This window comes from Elaeis guineensis, chromosome 5, assembly GCF_000442705.2.
Source record: "Elaeis guineensis isolate ETL-2024a chromosome 5, EG11, whole genome shotgun sequence".
Lineage (NCBI taxonomy): Eukaryota > Viridiplantae > Streptophyta > Magnoliopsida > Arecales > Arecaceae > Elaeis > Elaeis guineensis.
The window spans coordinates 64694336-64715102 of NC_025997.2; positions in this window are offsets into that span (position 1 = coordinate 64694336).

Genomic DNA, 20767 nt, shown 5'->3' on the forward strand with positions numbered 1-20767 from the left:
CCGACTGCTGAACAGAGAGCGTCTCTGAAAAAGTGGATAAATGATGATAACAAAGCTAGGTACTAAATGTTGGGTGCAATGTCTGATGATTTGTAGTGCCAACATAAAAATATTTTGACTACCCGCCAAATGTTGGCTCACCTACAAAAGTTGTTTGGTGAACAGAGTCGCGCGGCCATGTATCAAGTCTGTCAAAGACTTTTTAAGGTCGAGATGCATGATGGGCAGTCAGTCCAAGATCATTGTTTGACAATGATCAAGGATCTTGAGGAGCTTGAGAAGCTCGGTATCATCTTAGACAAAAATTTTTAGATTGATGTGATCCTTCAGTCCTTGTCTGATGCATATGGTCAGTTCATCATGAACTTCCATATGCATAAGATGCAATGTACCTTGGCCGAGTTAATGAATATGCTGGTTACGGTTGAGTTTTCAATAAAAGATTCAAAAGGCTAAGTTCTTACTTTGGAGCGGACTTCTTTTAAAAGAAAGTCTTTTGGAAAGAAAAAGAAGTCCGTGAAGAAGCAGAAGGTGGATGGCAAGAACAAGAAGACAGGATCGAAGAAGAAGGCTTCTAAAAAGGAAAAGTGTTTCCATTGTCAGTCAGAAGGCCATTGGAAGCGGAACTGTCCTCAGTACCTGACCATCCTGAAGAACAAGAAGGATGGTCCTTCTAGAGATATGCTCATTATCGAATCTAATCTTACGGCTTTTTCTACATCTAGTTGGGTGCTTGACTCTGGTTCTAGTGCTCATTTGTGCACTTCTATGCAGGATCTTGAGGGGAGCAGGAGGCTGAGGGATGGGGAGATGATCCTACGTGTTGGGAATGGAGCAAGAGTTGCTACTGTGGCCATAAAAATCTACCCTCTACGATTACCATTAGGATTAGATTTAGTTTTAAGAGACTGTTATTATGTGCCTGCAGTAAGCAGAAATTTAATTTTTGTTTCATGTTTAGCACAAGAAGGCTATGTGATTAGCTTTCATAAGGACCATTGTAATATATTTTATGAAAATAATATAGTTGCAAATGGTTTTGTTATTAATGGTCTCTATCAGTTACATGTTGATGTATCTATTTTTAATATTGAGCAAAATGTGAATGTCATAAGAATTAAAAGGCCTAGAGATAGTCTAAATGATAAGTATCTGTGGCACTTAAGGCTGGGTCATATAATGGAAGACAGGGTTAACAAATTGGAGAAATCTGAGCTACTGAGTCCGTTGACTTTCGAGTCATATCCAGTTTGTGAATCATGCTTTCAAGGCAAAATGACCAAGCTTCCTTTTGTGGGACATGGGGAAAGGGCCACAGACCTACTTGCCCTAGTACATATGGATGTGTGCGGCCCATTTGATGTGCCGGCTAGAGGTAACTTTATCTACTTCATTATCTTTACCGATGATATGTCTAGGTACAGGTATGTGTTTCTAATGAAACACAAGTCTGAAGCCTTTGAAAGGTTCAAAGAATTCAGACATAGGTAGAAAAATAGACAGAAAAGCCCATTAAGGTTCTTTGATCATATCGAGGAGGAGAATACCTTAGTCGGGAATTTCTAGACTATCTTAAGGATAATGGTATAGTCTCTCAATGGACTCCACCTAGAACGCCTCAACTCAATGGGGTTTCAAAATGGAGAAATCGGACCCTATTAGATATGGTCCGTTCCATGATGAGCTTCACAGACCTTCCAAAATTTTTTTGGGGATATTGTCTCATGACAGTAATTTATATATTGAATAGGGTTTCCTCTAAAACCGTTCCTACCACACCGTATGAGATATGGCATGGTAAGAAGCCAAGTCTGAATCATCTCAGAATTTGGGGTTGTCCGGCTCATGTCAAGAGACAGCAGACGGACAAGTTAGAGTTCAGGTCTTTTAGAGCTCGGTTCATAGGATATCCTAAAGAGTCATTTGGATATTATTTTTATATTTCAAAAGATCACAATGTGATTGTGAGTCGAAATACTATTTTTTTTGAAAAATAGTTTATTCAAGATGGTGGCATCGGAAGAATAATTAAGCTCAAGGAGAATGTCTCCCAAGAGGAATGAGCTAAAGAACCTGAGGAACCTAATCAATCAGAACCAGTCCTAACACAACCTCTTCCACCTCGTAGATCGACTAGGGTTTTCCGTCCTCCTGAAAGGTACTTAGGTACCATACAAGAGGATGTAGAGGAAATGTTTCTCATGAAAAATGGGGTTCATGGTGATGATCCCAAGACCTATGATGAGGCAATATCAGATATCGACTTCAAGAAATGGTTAGAGGCAATGAGATCAAAAATTGACTCGATGCACTCAAACTAAGTCTGGACCTTGGTAGATCCACCTGAAGGTATTATACCTATTAGGTGTAAATGGATCTTCAAGAAAAAGATAGGTGCAGATGGAAATGTGGAGACATTCAAGGCTAGGCTCGTAGTGAAAGGTTATAATCAGTGCGAAGGCATTGACTATCAGGATACCTTCTTGCCCGTAGCCATGCTAAAATGCATCCGCACATTGCTTGCTGTTGCAGCCTATTTCGATTATGAAATATGGCAGATGGACGTGAAAACAGCATTCTTAAATAGATATCTTGAGGAAGATATCTATGTGGAACAGCCGCTTGGTTTCACATCCAGTGATGATGATTACAAGGTCTGCAAACTGCAAAGGTCCATTTATGGACTTAAGCAAGCATCTCGAAGTTAGAATACTCGTTTCAATGATGTGATCAAAATGTTTGGTTTCATCAAGAACGAGGAGTAATCAAGTGTGTTCAAAAAGGTCAGTAGGAGCGTAGTTGTCTTCCTCGTATTGTACGTGGATAACATCCTCCTAATTGAGAATGACATTCTCATGTTGATCTTAGTCAAAGTATGGTTGTCTAAGGAGTTTTCTATGAAAGATCTAGGAGAGGCATCCTTTATACTGGGTATTAAGGTCTATAGAGATAGACCAAATAGGATGCTAGGACTTTCACAGAAAATATACATAGAGGAGGTGCTAAAAAGGTTTAGCATGAATAACTCCAAAAGAGGTTTATTGCCTTTTAGACATGGCATTCATCTCTCCAAGAAGATGTGCCCTAGCACACCTGAGGAGATTGAACGCATGAGCAAGATCCCTTATGCTTCGGCAATAGGGAGCCTCATGTATGCCATGCTATGTACACAACCTGATATAGCCCATGCTGTGAGTGTCACAAGCAGATATCAGTCAAATCCAGGCAAAGAGCACTGGACTTCTGTGAAATGTATCCTTAAGTACTTGAGAAGGACTAAGGATATGTTTCTAGTCTTTGGGAATGGAGAACTCCAGATTCAGGGATTTACAGACTCAGACTTTTATGTCTGATATAGATGATCAAAAGTCGACATCTGGGAGTCTGTTCATTTGCAATGGTGGTGCAGTTAGCTGAAAGAGTTCCAAGCAAACAGTGATTGCAGATTCTACCATGGAGGTAGAGTATATTGCTGCATCGGAAGCTGCAAAGGAGGCATTCTAGTACAAGAAGTTTGCCGCAGAGCTTGGAGTGATATCATTAGATGCCATTGTTGGGTGGATGTCTGGCCAGGACACCACCTCCGAAGATCTTTTCAGTACCACGTGATGCAGCAGGAAGAAAGAAGAAACAAGATAAAAGAAAAATAATCAAAATACGTGGATCAGTCACAAAAGGGCTCGCCTCCATGGGGCATGCAAACTTCACTATGAAAAAAAAAATTTATAAGAGGAGACCTCACCCTCATCCCTTGTACACCCAATTCTCTCTCACCTGAAGTTTCCCTCACAAAAGCTCTCTCTCTTGGAAGACCCCCTGAACCCCTGAAGTGCCTGGCGACCGCTGTCCAGGAGCCTCCTGCTCCTTCTCTCGCAGTGCTTCCGCCTCTCCCTTCTTCATCTTTTCGAGTTTCGTGCGACCTCAGCAGAAAAAAATCGAACCACCACCCCCTCTGTTTCATGCACAGGCCCTTTTAAAGGGTTAAAAAACTTGATTAGAGAAGGATTATGAGTCCTAAACAAAGCCAGATAACCCCTGGACCGTCGGATCAAGATCGAAAGCCACCCACGCCCTCAGATTGCACTCCGATCCAAGAAATAGTGTCGTGGACCGTATGAAATGTGTGGAAAATGCCCACGCAGTCCATAGGCTCAGCCATGGACCGCCCGATCCATGGTGGACCGGGGCAACAGGGCCAGTAGGCCGCCTGGGCCGGCCCGCTCCCACGTGCGGGCCTGCGCGCGCCTAGGCCACACGCCCGACTGGGCCGCACGCCCGCCTGGGCCGCGCACCCGCCTGGGCTGCTCGCAAGCATGGGTCGCACGTCCCGTGCGGGCCTGGGTCGCGCGTCTCGCGCGCCGCTGCAGCCTGCCGCCGGTCGCCGACGGTCCTCCACCGCCTCGAATCTCATGCCGACTTCAAAAGCTCGTATCTCCTCCATTCGAGCTCCATTTCGGGTGATCTTGATCTCGTTGGACTCTATTTTTCACCGCAAACCTCGTTGTGGGCTCAATATGGGCTGAATCTTGAGGCATCAAATCTTAACAGCCATACCTCTTTACTGCGACAATAATGGCGCCATAGCCCTAGCTAAAGAGCCAAGGTCTCACCAGAAGTCCAAGCACATCGAGCGGTGATTTCATCTGATCCATGATTATCTCGAAAAAGATTATGTCGAGGTCAGAAGAGTCGACTCCACAGATAATGTTGCAGACCCGCTGACTAAGCCATTGGGCCAACGGAAGATCGAAGCCCACCTTGAGAAGATGGGACTTAGATATGTAGCCAATTGGCATTAGGTCAAGTGGGAGTTTGTTAGATGTGTGCCCTAGATGCCAGATCGGCTGACACATTCCTGTACAAATCTAAGAGCAAATTATAATTTTAACTATAAATGAATAAAAGGGTTATTCTTCTATCACATTGTGTACATTGTGTCTGTGATACATTCTTTGAGTTGGTGAGAATGTAAATTCATATTTTCAAGAGTTGAAAATTTAAGACATGAATTTACATAACTAACTCATAAACTACTCCTGACTATAGGATCATCACGAGGATGGTGATCGATCCAGAAGGTTGGTGTACGATCATTTCCTTAGGATAGATGAGTCTTGAGTCTACGGTGTGGAGACACCGGAGTGAGAGTACAGGTATTCCTTAAGAACGAGAGTACTGAGCGTGACCACCTCGAGCAGTCATAAGGAAGTCTACCTTCTCGTCGATGACTAGCTCGATGCTGCAGTTATGTGTCTAGTTCTTTGACCTGAGGTGCATCGGCGATTCACCTTGAGTGTGTTATAGTTTGACTACACCATAACTCGATTCTCCTAGCCATTTGGAACCTTGAGGTGTATGTTGGCTTTGCATATCCATTGTAGGAACCAGATCGCACCAAGATGGGATCTATCAACCTCAGTAGATGAGAGGAGTAGTCCTATGTTGATCGAAAGATCGAGTCCTTAAGCCCATGGTCATGGTAGAGTGAAATAATGAAAAAGAGTTTTCCATTGGGTTTCACATCGGACTCGGATCGATCGATTGATTCATATGACTGATGTTGGGTTTGACGAGTTCACCTTAATCCTAATTCAGTCGGCACTCATGATAGAGGAACTCAATCATACAGGTAGCTGCACCAAGAGGTTTGTCTTCAGTTCTGATGGATTGCCACCATATACTGCTAGGTGTCATTGATGGATTTTGGGAGCAATTAGAATGATTTTGATGATCGATCATTCTAATTGTCTGAATCAGAAGAGTTCTGGTCCATCGAAAGGAGTTTCGATGATGTTGATGATGAGATCACGACATATCTCATTACCATATAGAATTGAACCTAACTGGATCACACAAATAAGGGTTAGGATCTGGATGTCATCAATTGGGCTACCCCAATTGATTTGGATAAGATCCAATTAGGTTCAAAGAAATCGTGCTAGCACTCGATTGAGCCTAACTTTCTCCTCGTGTAATCTTTTCTGTCTCTACTGAGTCAAATGTGATCTGGCTCATCCAGAGAACCTTGAAAAGGTTTCTCTCAGTCTAATTGAAGCTTGTCCAGCTCAGAAAAGGCTTGTCTTTATTCATGAGATGAATTTAAGACAACACCTACTAATTTCTAGCACCTACCAATTTCATTTTAGGATATTTGTTAAAAGTTGACATATGGGTCTTAAACTGAAGAGGATTCATTGGAAGATTTTTGTGGAGTATCCACTGTCCAAACCACTTCAAATTAGGTGCCATAATCAGATTATGGCGTGAGCTCAATTGAATTTAAGTGGGCACCTCAAATAGATAAGAACCAAAGAGTCCTGATAAACTTGGACTCTTTGGCGCCACCTTATTTGTGCTTATCCAATATTGGTGCCAACATAGGAGAGAGTATGGAGATTCTTATTTGATGTGATCAGATGACATCACTCCACCAATCAATTTTTTTTCAAAATTTATTGAAATTTTTTGATTGGTCGAATGATGTGGCACTGCGCAGCATATAGGATCTATATAAACCCTGTTGTACCTTGGGTTTTGAGATAGAACTTGTTTTATGCAAAAAACTCATTAGCTGCCACCCCCTCCCCTCTTCTCTACATCCTCCCTACTCTCCTTTTTCTCCTTTTCACATCCAAGAAGTTGGACATTCATTTGGCAAAAGTACAAGGCGTGGTGATGCTTGGAACAGAAGGCTGCAGGACATCTTTGACAGGCTGCTGCTCCAACTTCAGAAGGAGTTTTGAAGTACTTCCAAATCAGATATTAATCTAATTTTTGAAGCATAGAATCATGAGGAGAAGAAATTCTAGATCCTACCTAAGTGGATATTGGTAGAGGCTAGGCACTTGTGTGGCTACATCAAAACCTCAGGTAGTGCTGCGATCATCTACAGGGTAATTAGATTACCCTTGAGGTATGTCTATATTTCTTATACTTTTAGATTTAATTTTAGATTTTAAATATTAGATTATAAAATTAAATCTATTAGACATTAGATCTGAAATAGTGTAGGATAAAAATTTTTAATTTATTCTATCCCAAATTTGATGAAATCTGAAAGATCCTACATAGGAAAAAAGCAGTTTTTCCTTCATCCTTTTATAGAGATGTATGCCTTGACTCATGGGTAAATAACCTCTTTTACTTCCATCCATGCTAAACTTCTTTAGTACTAAGTCTATGTACCTGGATTGGGATAAGCCTAACATCCTCTTAGATCTATCCCTATAGATCTTTATACCTAGTATATAGGATGCTTCACCCAAATCCTTCATGAAAAACTTACTTGATAGCCATGTCTTGACCGATTGTAACATTGGGATATCATTCCCAATAAGAAGTATGTCATCCACATATAAAACTAAGAAGACAATGGCACTCCAACTAGTCTTCTTGTATATACAAGATTCATCCATATTTTTGATAAAGCCAAACTCTTTGACCGTAACATCAAATCGGATGTTCCAACTCCTCGAGGCCTGTTTTAATCCATAAATAGATTTCTTAAGCTTGCATATCTGATTTTTTCTCTCTTTTGAGACAAATCCTTCTGGCTGAGACATGTAAACCTCTTCCTCAAGATAACCGTTAAGGAAGACGGTCTTTACATCCATTTGCCAAATCTCATAATCATGGTATGCTGCTATTACAAGCATAATCTGTATAGATTTGAGCATGGCAACAGGTGAAAATATTTCATCATAATCAATACCCTATTTTTGCCTGAAACCTTTAGTTACTAATCTAGCTTTATAGGTTTCAACTTCGCCATCCACTCCAATTTTTTTCTTATAGATCCATTTGCATCCAATAGGGGTCACACCCTCTGGTGCATCAACCAAAGTCCACACTTGGTTGGAATATATGGAGTCCATTTCGGATTTCATAGCCTCTAGCCACTTGTCTGAGTCCCTTCTCATGATGGCTTTTGTATAGGTCAAAGGTTCATCATTTTCAATGATGTGGGCTTCATTATTCTCAATAACGAACCCATACCTCATAGGTGCATTCCACACCCTATCCGACCTTCGGAGAGGAGGTATACTTTATGTTTGTACTTCATTAATGGATATTTTTGATTGAGGATTATCTTGTGCTTGCATTTGTAGGTCTTGAACTTCTCCAAGTTCAATTTTTTTCCCACTGCCTCTTTCTAGGATAAACTCTTTTTCTATAAAAGTGGCATATTTACTGACAAACACCTTATGTTCAGTAGGATGGTAAAAGAGGTATTCTATACTCTCTTTAGGATAACCTACAAACAAGCATTTATCTGCCCTAGCACTCAGCTTATGTCCAAAATTTCTTTTAACATAAGCTGGACAGCTCCATATCTTAAGATACTTAAGATTAGGCTTCTTTCCTCTCCATATCTAATATGGAGTGTTTGGCACAGATTTTGAAGGTACTCTATTCAGGATATAGACAGTAGTTTCTAGGACATATCCCTAGAAAGAAATTAGCAAATCTGTAAGGCACATCATGGATCGTACCATATCTAATAAAGTGCGATTTCTCTTTTCCGCTACACCATTTAGCTGTGGTGTATAGGGAGGAGTCCATTCTGAGAGAATTTTATTTTCTTTAAGATGATCTAAAAATTTATTAGATAAGTATTCTCCTCCTCGATCAGATCAAAGAATTTTAATATTTTTTTCAGTTTGTTTCTCGACCATATTTTGATACTCTTCAAATTTATCAAAGGCTTCGAATTTATGTTTCATAAGATACACATATTCAAACCTAGATAAATCATCAGTGAATATTATAAAATAAAAGTATCCTCCTCTGGCTTCTGTTGTCACAGGACCATATACATCAGTATGTACAAGTCCTAATAACTCACTTGTCCTTTCTCCATGTCTACTAAATAGAGTCTTAGTCATTTTTCCCATAAGACAAGATTCACAAGTACCTAATGATTCATAATCATAAAGATCAAAGAACTCTTCTTTGTATAACTTGTTAATTCTTGTCTCACTTATATGACCAAGTCGACAATGCCAAAGTAAAGTATTATTCAACTCTTCTCTCTTTCACTTTTTACTTTCATTAATATAAAAAATATTGTCATTAGATAGAATTAGAAGACCATTATTAATAATGCCATGACAAATAATTTCATTAGAAAAAGAAATTGAGCAACTATTACTCTTTCCATTTATTTCATAACCTCGTTGCAATAGTAATGATACAGAAATAATATTTCTAATGATATTAGACATATAATAAAAATTTTTTAGCTCTAAGATCTTTTCAGAAGGTAACTTTAACATATATGTCCCTACAGCCTCTGCTTGGATTGACTCTCCTCCAGCACCATAGAGCTCGAAGTCACCCTTCTTCAGCACTCTAATATTCTGCAGCCCCTGCAACGACTTGCAGATATGAGAACCGCAGGCGGTATCCAATACCCAAGAGTCTGAATTGGAAGAACTTAATGACAAAATTGTATGTATCTCATACATACGTTTTGGTGCATCGCTTGCACCTGCCTTAACAGTTGCAAGATATAATTTGCAATTTCTTTTCCAGTGTCCTGCCTTGCCGCAGTGAAAGCAGGTACCCTGTCCGGAGACTTTCTTTCCCTTCTTCTTCATCTTACCACCCTTAGGATTCAATACTTTCTTTGAACCTTTAAAACCTGACTTCTTCTCAGAGATTTTACCCACAAGAAGAAGTGGAGCCTTTTCTTTCTTAATATGGCTCTTAGCTGTCTTAAGCATATTTAACAGCTCAGACATGGAGGTATTCAGTTTGTTCATATGATAGTTCACAACAAACTGAGCGAATGACTCGGGGAGAGATTGCAGGATCAAATCCTAACTTAATTCTCCATCCATCACAAAACCAAGTTGACCAAATCTAGTGATCAGATCAATGACCTTCAGGACATGGTCTTGTACGGATGATCCCTCAGTCATTCTAGCATGGAATAACTGCTTAGATATCTCATATCTAGCAGTCCTACTCTGTTCTCCATACAACTCTTTAAGATTGAGAAGTATGGATTGAGTATCCATGCTCTCATGCTGCCTCTGCAACTCATTACTTATAGAAGCCTGTATGATGCACTTGACAGTCAAACTATCATTCTTCCACATCCTGTATGTGAATTCCTCCTCTTCTGTGGCATCATTCTCAACCTCTTGTGGTTCAGGGATGTCAAGAATATAGGAGAGCTTCTCCTGAGTGAGTATGATTTTTAAATTTCTCAACCAGTCCACATAATTGGGACCGATCAATTTATTGGAATCTAAAATTTCTCACAATGATAGTGAAGATGCCATTTGTAAAATTTAATCTACAATAATTAAAGAATATTACATAAGTAAATAACTCATATTGACTCATACAATTAAATAAAATCTTTAGATTTAATTATGCCTCCCACTATTTTATCGAACATCATAACCCTCTACTATGATAAACGAGACATATGTAATATTTATCTTAGTGAGATTGAGATCCTAATTTCTCATAATGATCTTGTGTTAATACAACAAACCCTTATGAGTTCATGGGTAGGAAACTCTTTCCAATTGCATCTCATGCAACTTTTAATATTATATCTTGGCCTCTAAAATATTATTAGCCTTGTGTTAATACAACAAGCTATAATATTTTAGTTAAGTTAGACCTTTCATTTCAATACAGTCAAATTCTAATATAACTGCCCCTGTGTTAACACAACAAAACAGCATATTCAAAATTGCCGTAAGCATCTTCTATGCACCAAGATTATGTTATATCAATCCTTATGATAAGCCTCATGTTAACACAACAAACTAGCCATAGTTCATGATGTAACATTAACCTAGCATGAAAGAAGGCCCTTAATAGTATTTTTAACATTAGGGTTTTTCAATATCAAGATCGCTTAATCAAATTGGCTAGGTAAGTAAGGTGGGGGTCCCCCCATTGCTTTCCTTAGACACCAATAAATTGGTTAGATCAGACAACGGAACCAATTAAAGAACCACCTATAGCACTTTTCTAGACACTAATTGATCAATTGATCAAGAAGTAGTTAATCTATAGTTGCATATCACTACCACTTAATATAATTTTCTAATGAGGGATTTTATTTGGTCTCATGCACATTCTAACTACATAATACTTATTTATGTATCAACATTAAAATTTTCTACATGTGCAAGTGTAACATATGGACATTCATCATCCTAGGACAACCTTGCAGCATAACCCCGTTATGCTGGACAACCTTATGTCAAGATGATGAAGTGGTGAATGATATATGCATTATTTCATATCATCATATGAAAGCATAAATCATTTTATAGTATAAATCATACTATGGATCACATAAATATTATGTATATATGATTGAACCAAACAAGGCCGGCTCTGATACCACTGTAGGGTTTCAGGGTGGGCATGCACAGTGGAAACATAATAGATTTCAAAATTTTAATAAAGAAATTCTAAATATTAAACCCTTAAACCAGTATCTCTTTGGTGATTAACAATCATATATAACATAAATTCAAGATTAAATTTAAGTTATAGAAAAATACCTGCAGCGCTTAATCCAAATTTTGGCAGAACCTCCACCAGGCGCCCAAGTGTTCGCCCTCCAACGGTAATCCACACAGGGCTATGATCAGGACACGAACTCTTTGAGATGATTTCTCCTCCAAAATTCTCACTCTGAGAATTTTCTTGAACACCAGGACCTCAAGACGCTCTTCCTTTTCTCCTAGCCTTCCTATCCCTACCTTTCTTTTCTCCTTGTCTTCCTTAATTCTCTTCCTAGACTCTTATCCTAAAATCAGACTTGTCCTTTCTATTTTTAAACTTATCCTAACAAGAGAAGAAAGAGACTAATTAGACAATAGGGAGAGGATGTTAGAAAGAAAGGAGGAATTGGAAATCTGAATGAATCCAATCCCTTGGCGCACCCCCCTTTAAATACTTAGCGATGGGTTGCCTTTAGGAATTTTTCGCACCCCTTCCACGTGCCATCTCGCATCCATCAAAAAATTTCAGACCTTCTGATGAATTCTCATGCCTATCTAAAAGTTTTTGACATATGGCAATCATCAGAAAAAAAATCCAAGAGACGCTTCATGCAGAAGGACTCTTCGAAATATTTTTTCTTGATGATTCTTCGATGAGTCACGCAGCTTTTCATGGCATAATTTTTTTTACGACCCATCAATATAATTTTGTCCATCCAATGACCAAAAATCAAGGTGCTAACATAAGAATGTTATGAAAAAAATTTAGATTAAGAAGTGGCATGACAAATGGGTTAGAGTCCTTCACAAGTTAGACTCTTGGTCAGGCACATGGATCAGGCTGACAGGATTTCCAACTTCAACGAATTTCCATGATTAAACCAAAAGGAATTTTAACTTCAAAAAAATTCTTCATGCTCAAACTAAATCATCCAAAAATTTATTTCATCATGGAACATAGGATAAGCTCAAGGATGAGGCATCCCATCTCATGGAATGTGAAAACTATTTCTGCACACAAAAACTGCACCCACGCACAAGAAAAATTCTTGACTAATGGAAACTTAGTTTTTTGGGTCCAAAGTTTGGTACATATAGCCAAGGGCTGAACCAACTCAAATCCAAAATTGATTTAAATTAATTTGGCTTTAATTAGTCCAATCTGGAATCAATTTTAAACCTGATTCGAAACAAGGAGCTAGCTTTTTGCAACATGTGCTAGCATGTCAATTTTCCAAACATGATCTAATCCAATTAGACCCCTAATCAATACCCTTTGTGTATGACCCATTGGGTTCTACATCTATCCAGTAATAGGTTTGAGTTCAAGTTGATTTGATTTGATTTGAATTTAATCTAACCAATCTAGATCTAATCGAGCTAACCCGATTTCAGCAATTAGAACTCTTTCTAATTGGTGATTGAATTAAAATATTTAATTTGATCAAACCCACAAGATAAGATTGATGTCTAGCAATGTATCATATCTACTTGGAAGATATAAAATTTTTGATAAAAATGCCAAAAATACCCTTCAGCGGAAAGTTACCGTGCAATTTGATCCTGCGATCTCTCTGCACCCTGAATATGACTCTGGATATGGAATGATGTCAAATCCAATATCATACTCATATTTCTCTCAATCTTATATGATGATTCAATTAATAAAATATTAATTTTTTTTTCTGCTTTGATCAAAGGCTTCCTGAATCATCAATCTATCAGAACAAGTAGAATGCAATTTTCTCTTACCAAGAGTGATCGATTCCATGTTGACCTACTCACAACCTCCATACACATTCTACCATATTTAGAACACTTCGTGCATGACTAAGTCATGAATGAGTATGAACCAAAAAATATAGATTCATGTATACAAGATTCTATGGTAGTCTCAGGTCAAAGGATTACATGCACAACTCCCACTATAAGAAAACATCTCTTGACAGGTAAGTAAATACCATAAGATGTTTCTTAAGTCGGATCAATTCAGTGAACTCATTCTCTAATGAGCACCCACTTTCTTGTATTAGTGTCTCACACAAGTGGCATATGAGATCTGCCACCTCTCCATCGAGCATACATAGAAAGTGTTAATCTATCCGAAACATTGATCCCCTACTCAATGCTTATATGACTAGAAATATTTTAAATCAGGATTTTTAGGATTTTAGGTCTCATAGGTATGATCTCATCATAACCCTAAATCTATTTTCCTGATTTATGGAGTTCATCATAATCATTACTAAAGTAAGATGCAGCATATGATGAAAAATATCTTTTATTATTTAAAGAGTCAATACATAAGTCTGAAAGATTACAAGAAAAATCCATCAAAATATAAATTTTGATTGGCTTGTAGGGCATATTCCTCTCATATAGGAAATAAGAGGCGACACCATGCGATGCCAACTCTTGGCATCCCTTTATTCTTACATGCTCCATTTAATTTTTTTCATGGAATACAAGTAGATGGTGTGGAAAAAGAAGTGATTGACCAGTAGAAGGACTCTTCCTCTGCTTGAAAAAATTAATACACAATCATATTATGCATGGAAAAAAGAATTAATGTGAGAAACAAAGAGTCCATACCATTAAGGACTTTTCCATAAACACAATGCAAATAAGGGAGGGTCCAATTAACTTTTGGCATTCAAACTCTTTACCAGAGAAGGACTCTTCCTTGTCTTCTACACCCCTTAATCCCAAGAGACATCTCATGTCACGAGGATTTAAGAAATGCATGGAGAATTGAATGAAAGAATTAAGAGTTTGTTATGAAATAGACTCTTCCATTTCATCGCATAAGAAGTGGGCGTCCCTTATCTATTTTGGCATGGAGTTCCTTCCTAGAGAAGGACTCCTTCTCCTCTTCCATGCCCCATATCCCAAGGTGCCATCTGATGGTGCACAAAAATAAGAGACGTGTGGAAGATGTAAGAGAATTAGGATAAGTAAAGGAGAAGGACTCCTCTCCTTTACTTCCAAATAAATATGATACCTAAATTTTTCTTGCATGTTTTTTGGTGTGGAGGAGGTTTATTTACATGAAACTCTGCCATATAAATCAGATTATCCAACTAATAAATAGATGGTTCAAACCCAATCACATTGGATCAAGACAACAAGCAAAGGGTTAGCACAAACACATTTGCACTGAACCCAATTGAAAACTTGGGTTAATTCATATGCTAGCAATTTAATTAACCCATTGGATTTATAATAAATTCAAATAGATTGGATTAAGATCAAATTTCTATTGTGTGTGATCTATTTGGTTCCAAATCTAGCTAGCAGTGGACTAAGACTCTCGATGTAACCCTAAACCGATTGGATTAGGACAGCTCAGGAGTCTCAATCAACTAGGACTCTTCCTAATTGATTCTTGAATTAAACTCTTTTAATTTTGGTGAGTCTACAAGTCAAGATTGATATCTAGTAACATATCATGACTATCTAAAAGATTTAAAATTTGGTAAAAATACTAAAATTATCCTTCCATGGTGAGTTACCGAGCAATTCAATCTTTTGATCATACAACATCCCAGAAAGGCCATGGGTATGAAAATATGTCAAACCCAAATATCTATCTATATGTATCTCAATTTGATGATGATGACTCGATTGATGAACTAGTAAAATTTTTTTTTTACTGTTTATTTCTACTCTGGCCAGAGACTCTCAGAGTCATCATCCTATGAGATCACATAGGATGTTCTCTCCTCCTACAAGGAGTGATCGATTCCTTATGACCACTCACAACCTCTATGCATACTTCACCATACTCAAAATATCCCACACACATCTCAAAGTGGTGTGCTAGGGAATAAACCAAAGTAAGGATCCATGTACATAAGGTACCATGGTGATCTCAGGTCAAAGGATCACATGTACCACTCCTACTGAAGAACCATCTATTGACATGTTGTAAGGCTCCATCAGATGTTCTTTTGGTGGGTCAGTTCGGTAAACTCATTCTCTAATGAGCACTTACATCCTTGTATTAGTGTCACCACACAAGTGGTTGTGAGATCAACCACCCTCTCCATCGAGCATACATAGGATGTGCCAATCTTATCGGTATCATCGATCTCCGACTCGATGATCCAACGATTAGAAATATTTTAGATTGAAACTATCAAGATTTTAGATTGAAACTATCAAGATTTTAGATCTCACTGATATGATCTGATCATGGTCCTAAAATCATTACCCTAATTTATGAGGTTTATCATAATCATAAAAAATAATGATGCAGTAAATGATAAAACATAATACCTCATAAATAAAAATAACTAATGTCATGCAAATGAGTAGGAAGAAAATAAAGAAAACTCCCTTCACATCTCTATGCGATTGGTTTGTAGGGTACTATTCTTTCAATCTTCCACTTGCACTAAAGCCAATCATCCCTGTACCTGATGTCTATGCAATCAGAATGACGATTACACTACTGCTGTGTAAGGCTTAGTGAATTGGTCCATTATAATATTCTTAATACTAACTCATTTTATGATCATATCATGAATGAGGTGAAAGTGCCTAGGATGTGCGTGGGTTCCTAGTCAGACCACATCCAACTCAGTGATGACCCTTTCATCTGATGACTTTCTTTAGCAATATTTATTAACAACATTTAACTGAAACAAATACAGTTAGCTATTTGAAATTTTTCTAATTCACGGCTCCTCTAGTACTTCTCAAGTACTTTGAGAATGTTTTTCATAGTTTTCAAAAGATCCTATCAAAGATCTGTCTAAAATCAATGATTATGCACAGAACATAATTCACATCAGGCTTAGTACATTGAATGTATAGGTAAGTAAACTCCTTTACACCCATTCATGTTGAACCTCTTCAACATAAAATCCATGTACCTAGACTGAGATAAGCCTAACATCTACTTACATCTATCCCTATAGATGCTAAATATATTGGATGCTTAATCCAAGTCTTTTTCATGAAAATATTTGTGATAAGCACATCATTGATCGAGTGAAATATTGGGACCCCTTTTCCAGTATGCTGTATGTTACCCACATACATAATCAAGAAGTTAGTGAGAGCCCCACTTGTCTTCTTGCATACACATAGTTCATCTATATTTGATAAAGTCAAATATTTTGACTGTCTCATCAAAAAATAGAAGTATCTACTCCTCAATACCTATCTGAATTTATAAATGTATTTGCCCTCCCACTAGAGACAACTTCTCTAGATGAAGTGTGGCAATAGCATAAATCCAAATAGATATTCCTGATAGCAACTTGTTGGGTCATACCCGTAGGTGCTTCAACCATAGTCCATACTTGGTATAGGGAGTTTATTTTAGATATTATGGTTTCAAGCCAACTATCAGAGTCTCTACTCATGACGATCTCTGAATAGGTCAAGAAGACACCATTCTTAATGATGTATGGTGTATCGTCATTCTCAATGACAAACTATATTTGATTGGTATATTACACACTCAAATTGACCTTCGGTGGGGAGGTGTGTATCATAGTTGTGCCTCATCAATGAGTACATCTGATTGAGGATCAATTTGTAGACATTCCACAGGTTATGATAGGATAGTTCGTAGGTATTGAACTTGAGAAGTTCAATTATCCTCCCACTGTCCCCTTCTTAGAAATTTTTTTTTTCCTTAAAGGTGGCATATCTATTGTCAAAACATCTTTTGTCCAGAAGGGTGGTAGAAATAATATCACATACTACTCTTTAGAATGACCTATAAATATAATACAAATCTGTTTTAGTATAAAACTTATGTACACCAGCATTTTTCACATAAGTTGGGCAATCTGCCTTTTGCCTTTTTCATATCTCATTTGGAGTGCTCGCAATAGATTTTGATGATATCTAACATATATAGTAATTTTTAGGATATTTTTCAGAATGAGATAATAAGATTTGTGAAGTATTTTAGAGAACACATCATATCACATATGAAGTGTCAATCTTTGGATCGAGATATTATTAGTCTTCGAACATCCATATGTTCAAGACTTAATTACCTTGCTTGCTCTGAGATATGTGACCATCGAATATTTATTTCTTGTTCTCATTAATATGAAGAATAACATTATTGAGTGACAGAAATATGAGACAATAGTCCTAAAATTTATCAGAAGGAGAGTAACTTTTACTCTCAACATTAATTTCAAAACTATGCTACAATAGCAAAAGATTTGATATAATGTCTCTGATAAGTTCAGGCACATAACAACGATCTACTAGTTTCTAAATCGTGCTAGAAGGTTATATAGGTTCCTATAGTCTGAGCATAAATGGACTATCTATCAATGCCAAAAGGCTAGTAGTCACCTCACTTCAGCTTTATAGGTCCAGCAAGACTATGCATAAGTAGAACCTATATAAGATATTATATATCCAATATTTTAAAATTGAAAATACTTAATAATAATTAATTTGTATCTCATACAAATTATTAGCAGATGCAACTTTTGCATTCTGCTATTGCTTCATATTTGCAAGACATCTCTTGTAATTTAATTCTAATGTTCATTATTACTGTAATAATAAATTAGATACCTTAGTGAAGACATTCTTCACCTTCTTTTCTTCAACTATTTCATGATGTTCGGTCTATTTAAAAATTTACTATGCAGTGATAGTAAAGATGCATATGTGTATATAAGAACATTCAAAGACTATTCATGATGACATGCACAAGTTAGATAAAATTTTTATTTAATTGTGTCTCCCACTATTTTAACAAATTTTATATCCCTCAAGAATGAAATTGAGGAAATAAATTATCTAGTTTTTTAGTGGGATTGAGATCCCAATTTTTCATAAAAAGCTTTGTGGATAGCACAACAAGCTCCTATGAGTTCAAAGGTAAGTATCTCTTTACTAATTGCATCTCATGCAGCTCTCAACATAATTTTTACCTCTAAAATACTTATAGTCTTGTAGATAGCACAACAAACTATAGTATTTTCTATATAGTCATACCTGAATAATACTATCTTTGTAGATAGCACAACAAGACAGCAATACCAGAATATGCCATAAGTATCACTAAATCAACATCATACCAATCACTACAGCAAGCCTTGTGGATAGCACAACAAACTCACTACAGTTTTTGATATACTCTATTGACCTAGTATGAGCTAAGTACAATTAGCTTCATTATGCACCAAGATAGTATCAAATCAGTCTCCGATAGCAAGCCTTGTGGATAGCAAAATAAGTCTACTATAGTTTTTGACATAATAAAGTCTTAGCATGAAGAAAGGCATGGGTAGTGTTCTCAACACTTCACCATTATGACTTAATATAATTTGAATGGGGGACTTAAGTCTCAAGCACATCCTAAACATATACATACATAATATGCTATGTAAATTCTAATTTGTAACTACCAGCATGTAAGAGCATATAAAAAGGAAGACAAATAGTCATGGACTTTTGAAAAAAAATCATCCGAGCCACAAGATGATCTATGGGTCAAACCCTAGGTGCATCATAGATTGAACCATCTCATGGTTAATCTTAATGCACCTCAGCTCTCTAAAAGTTTGGTAGCCTAGTCTTTATTTTCATAAAGTCAACCATAAATGCTTAATCTTTATTTGAAAAATAGAATGAAATAATTTATATCTATTTTCAAATAATTTTTTTTTAAATTATTTTACATCAACATGTAAGAATCCCACTCAATAGTTGGAAACATAGAAAAGAAAGGTACAGCTGATAATACAATACATCAAGGGCATCCAGCCCCTATTGCAACTCTTGTAAATGTATTTATATAATCCACTAATATGGAAACATACATGCAAACATCCTGTTGGGTTTTGATGGTGCAGCAGAAGGATTAGGTGTTTAAAATTTTCATTCAAAACATCCAATGCACCGAAAATCCTAATGCCCAGAAACTCTTGACTATAATAATCAAAGTACAATAAATATAAATTAGGATAAGAAGAATATCTATGGCACTAATCTTAATTTTCATAAGGCATTCAAGTGTCCGCCCTCCAACGGTGATCCACATGCAAATTGAACCAAAGACAATGCTCCTTCACCTTGCTTCAAGAGTTCTTGCCCCTAGAACTTGACTAACCTCATACCAGTCAGGTTTCTTCAAGAACCTGACTCTATCCTCTCAGAACCTCCTCTGAACTTCTGATCCTCCTTCTTTAGGACCCTTACAACCCTTGTTAGGACCAGATAAGGCTTTGTCTTAAATCCCAAAGTCTTGTCCTTAAACTAAGATAGGTTGTAAGAAAGAAAAGAGAGCAATGGAGAAAAATTGGAAACTCTTTCTGAATGCCTTGGACACCCAATGCCCTGGCCAATTTATAGCCACTAGAGGGATGCCAAAAGAGAGGGATGCACCTCATCCAAGAGGCCCATCTAATCTGATTATCAGAGATAAGAGTTCCTTCAAATAGAAGGACTCTTATCAATGATACGTCAATCAGCACCCTGCTTTGTGCATGCGACCAGAAAAGGGATATTTTTATGTCCCTTCTCAAATCAAAAAAATCCTCAAAAATTTATATCAATAGAGAATTCAATCTTGATTCTAGAACATATAATTAGTGGATAAAGATTTCCACAAATAGATGTGTACTCGCATCCTTTCGTGCAAAGTCTGATCACAGCATGCATAGGCATGAGGAGGAAATTATGGCATCCATTTGGCATCCAGATAAGTCTGGAAAAATTCTAGAAAAATTATCAAAAATATAATGTCAAATGTGAAATGTTATCACTAAAAATTATTCTATTTGGAAAGCATTTGATTAGGAGAAGGACCCTCCAAATCTCAGAGGGATGTGATGCTTCTGTGCGCACGCATGAGACTTCATTCCTTTTTCTAATTTTTCTCCACCCCAAAAATTCCAGAAAAAATACATCTCATGCTTTGAGATATGCACTAGAGGATGAAGGGTGATATGGACTACCACATGCATCTTAATCCCATGCCAGAAGGATTCTTTTCTTCTGCCCATGCCAACACTTATACGTAGAACCTATTTTGCACCAAGAGTCCTTCACAACTTGGACTCTTCATAATTGATGTTAAAATGAGATGTGGCACCCCAATTTGGTCTGCTTCTAAGTGGTATGACCTGACCCAAATACTCACTAAATTGGGCTAGCTAATTAGTAAGGGATGAGACCAAATTGATCTCCAAAGGAGCAAGGGTTCCATACATTCTAGCATGCTTATCGGAGCCCTGATTGAATCCAAAATTCTAATCAACCTTTTTCAAAAGGATTCTTGGATAATTTCTATATGTGTG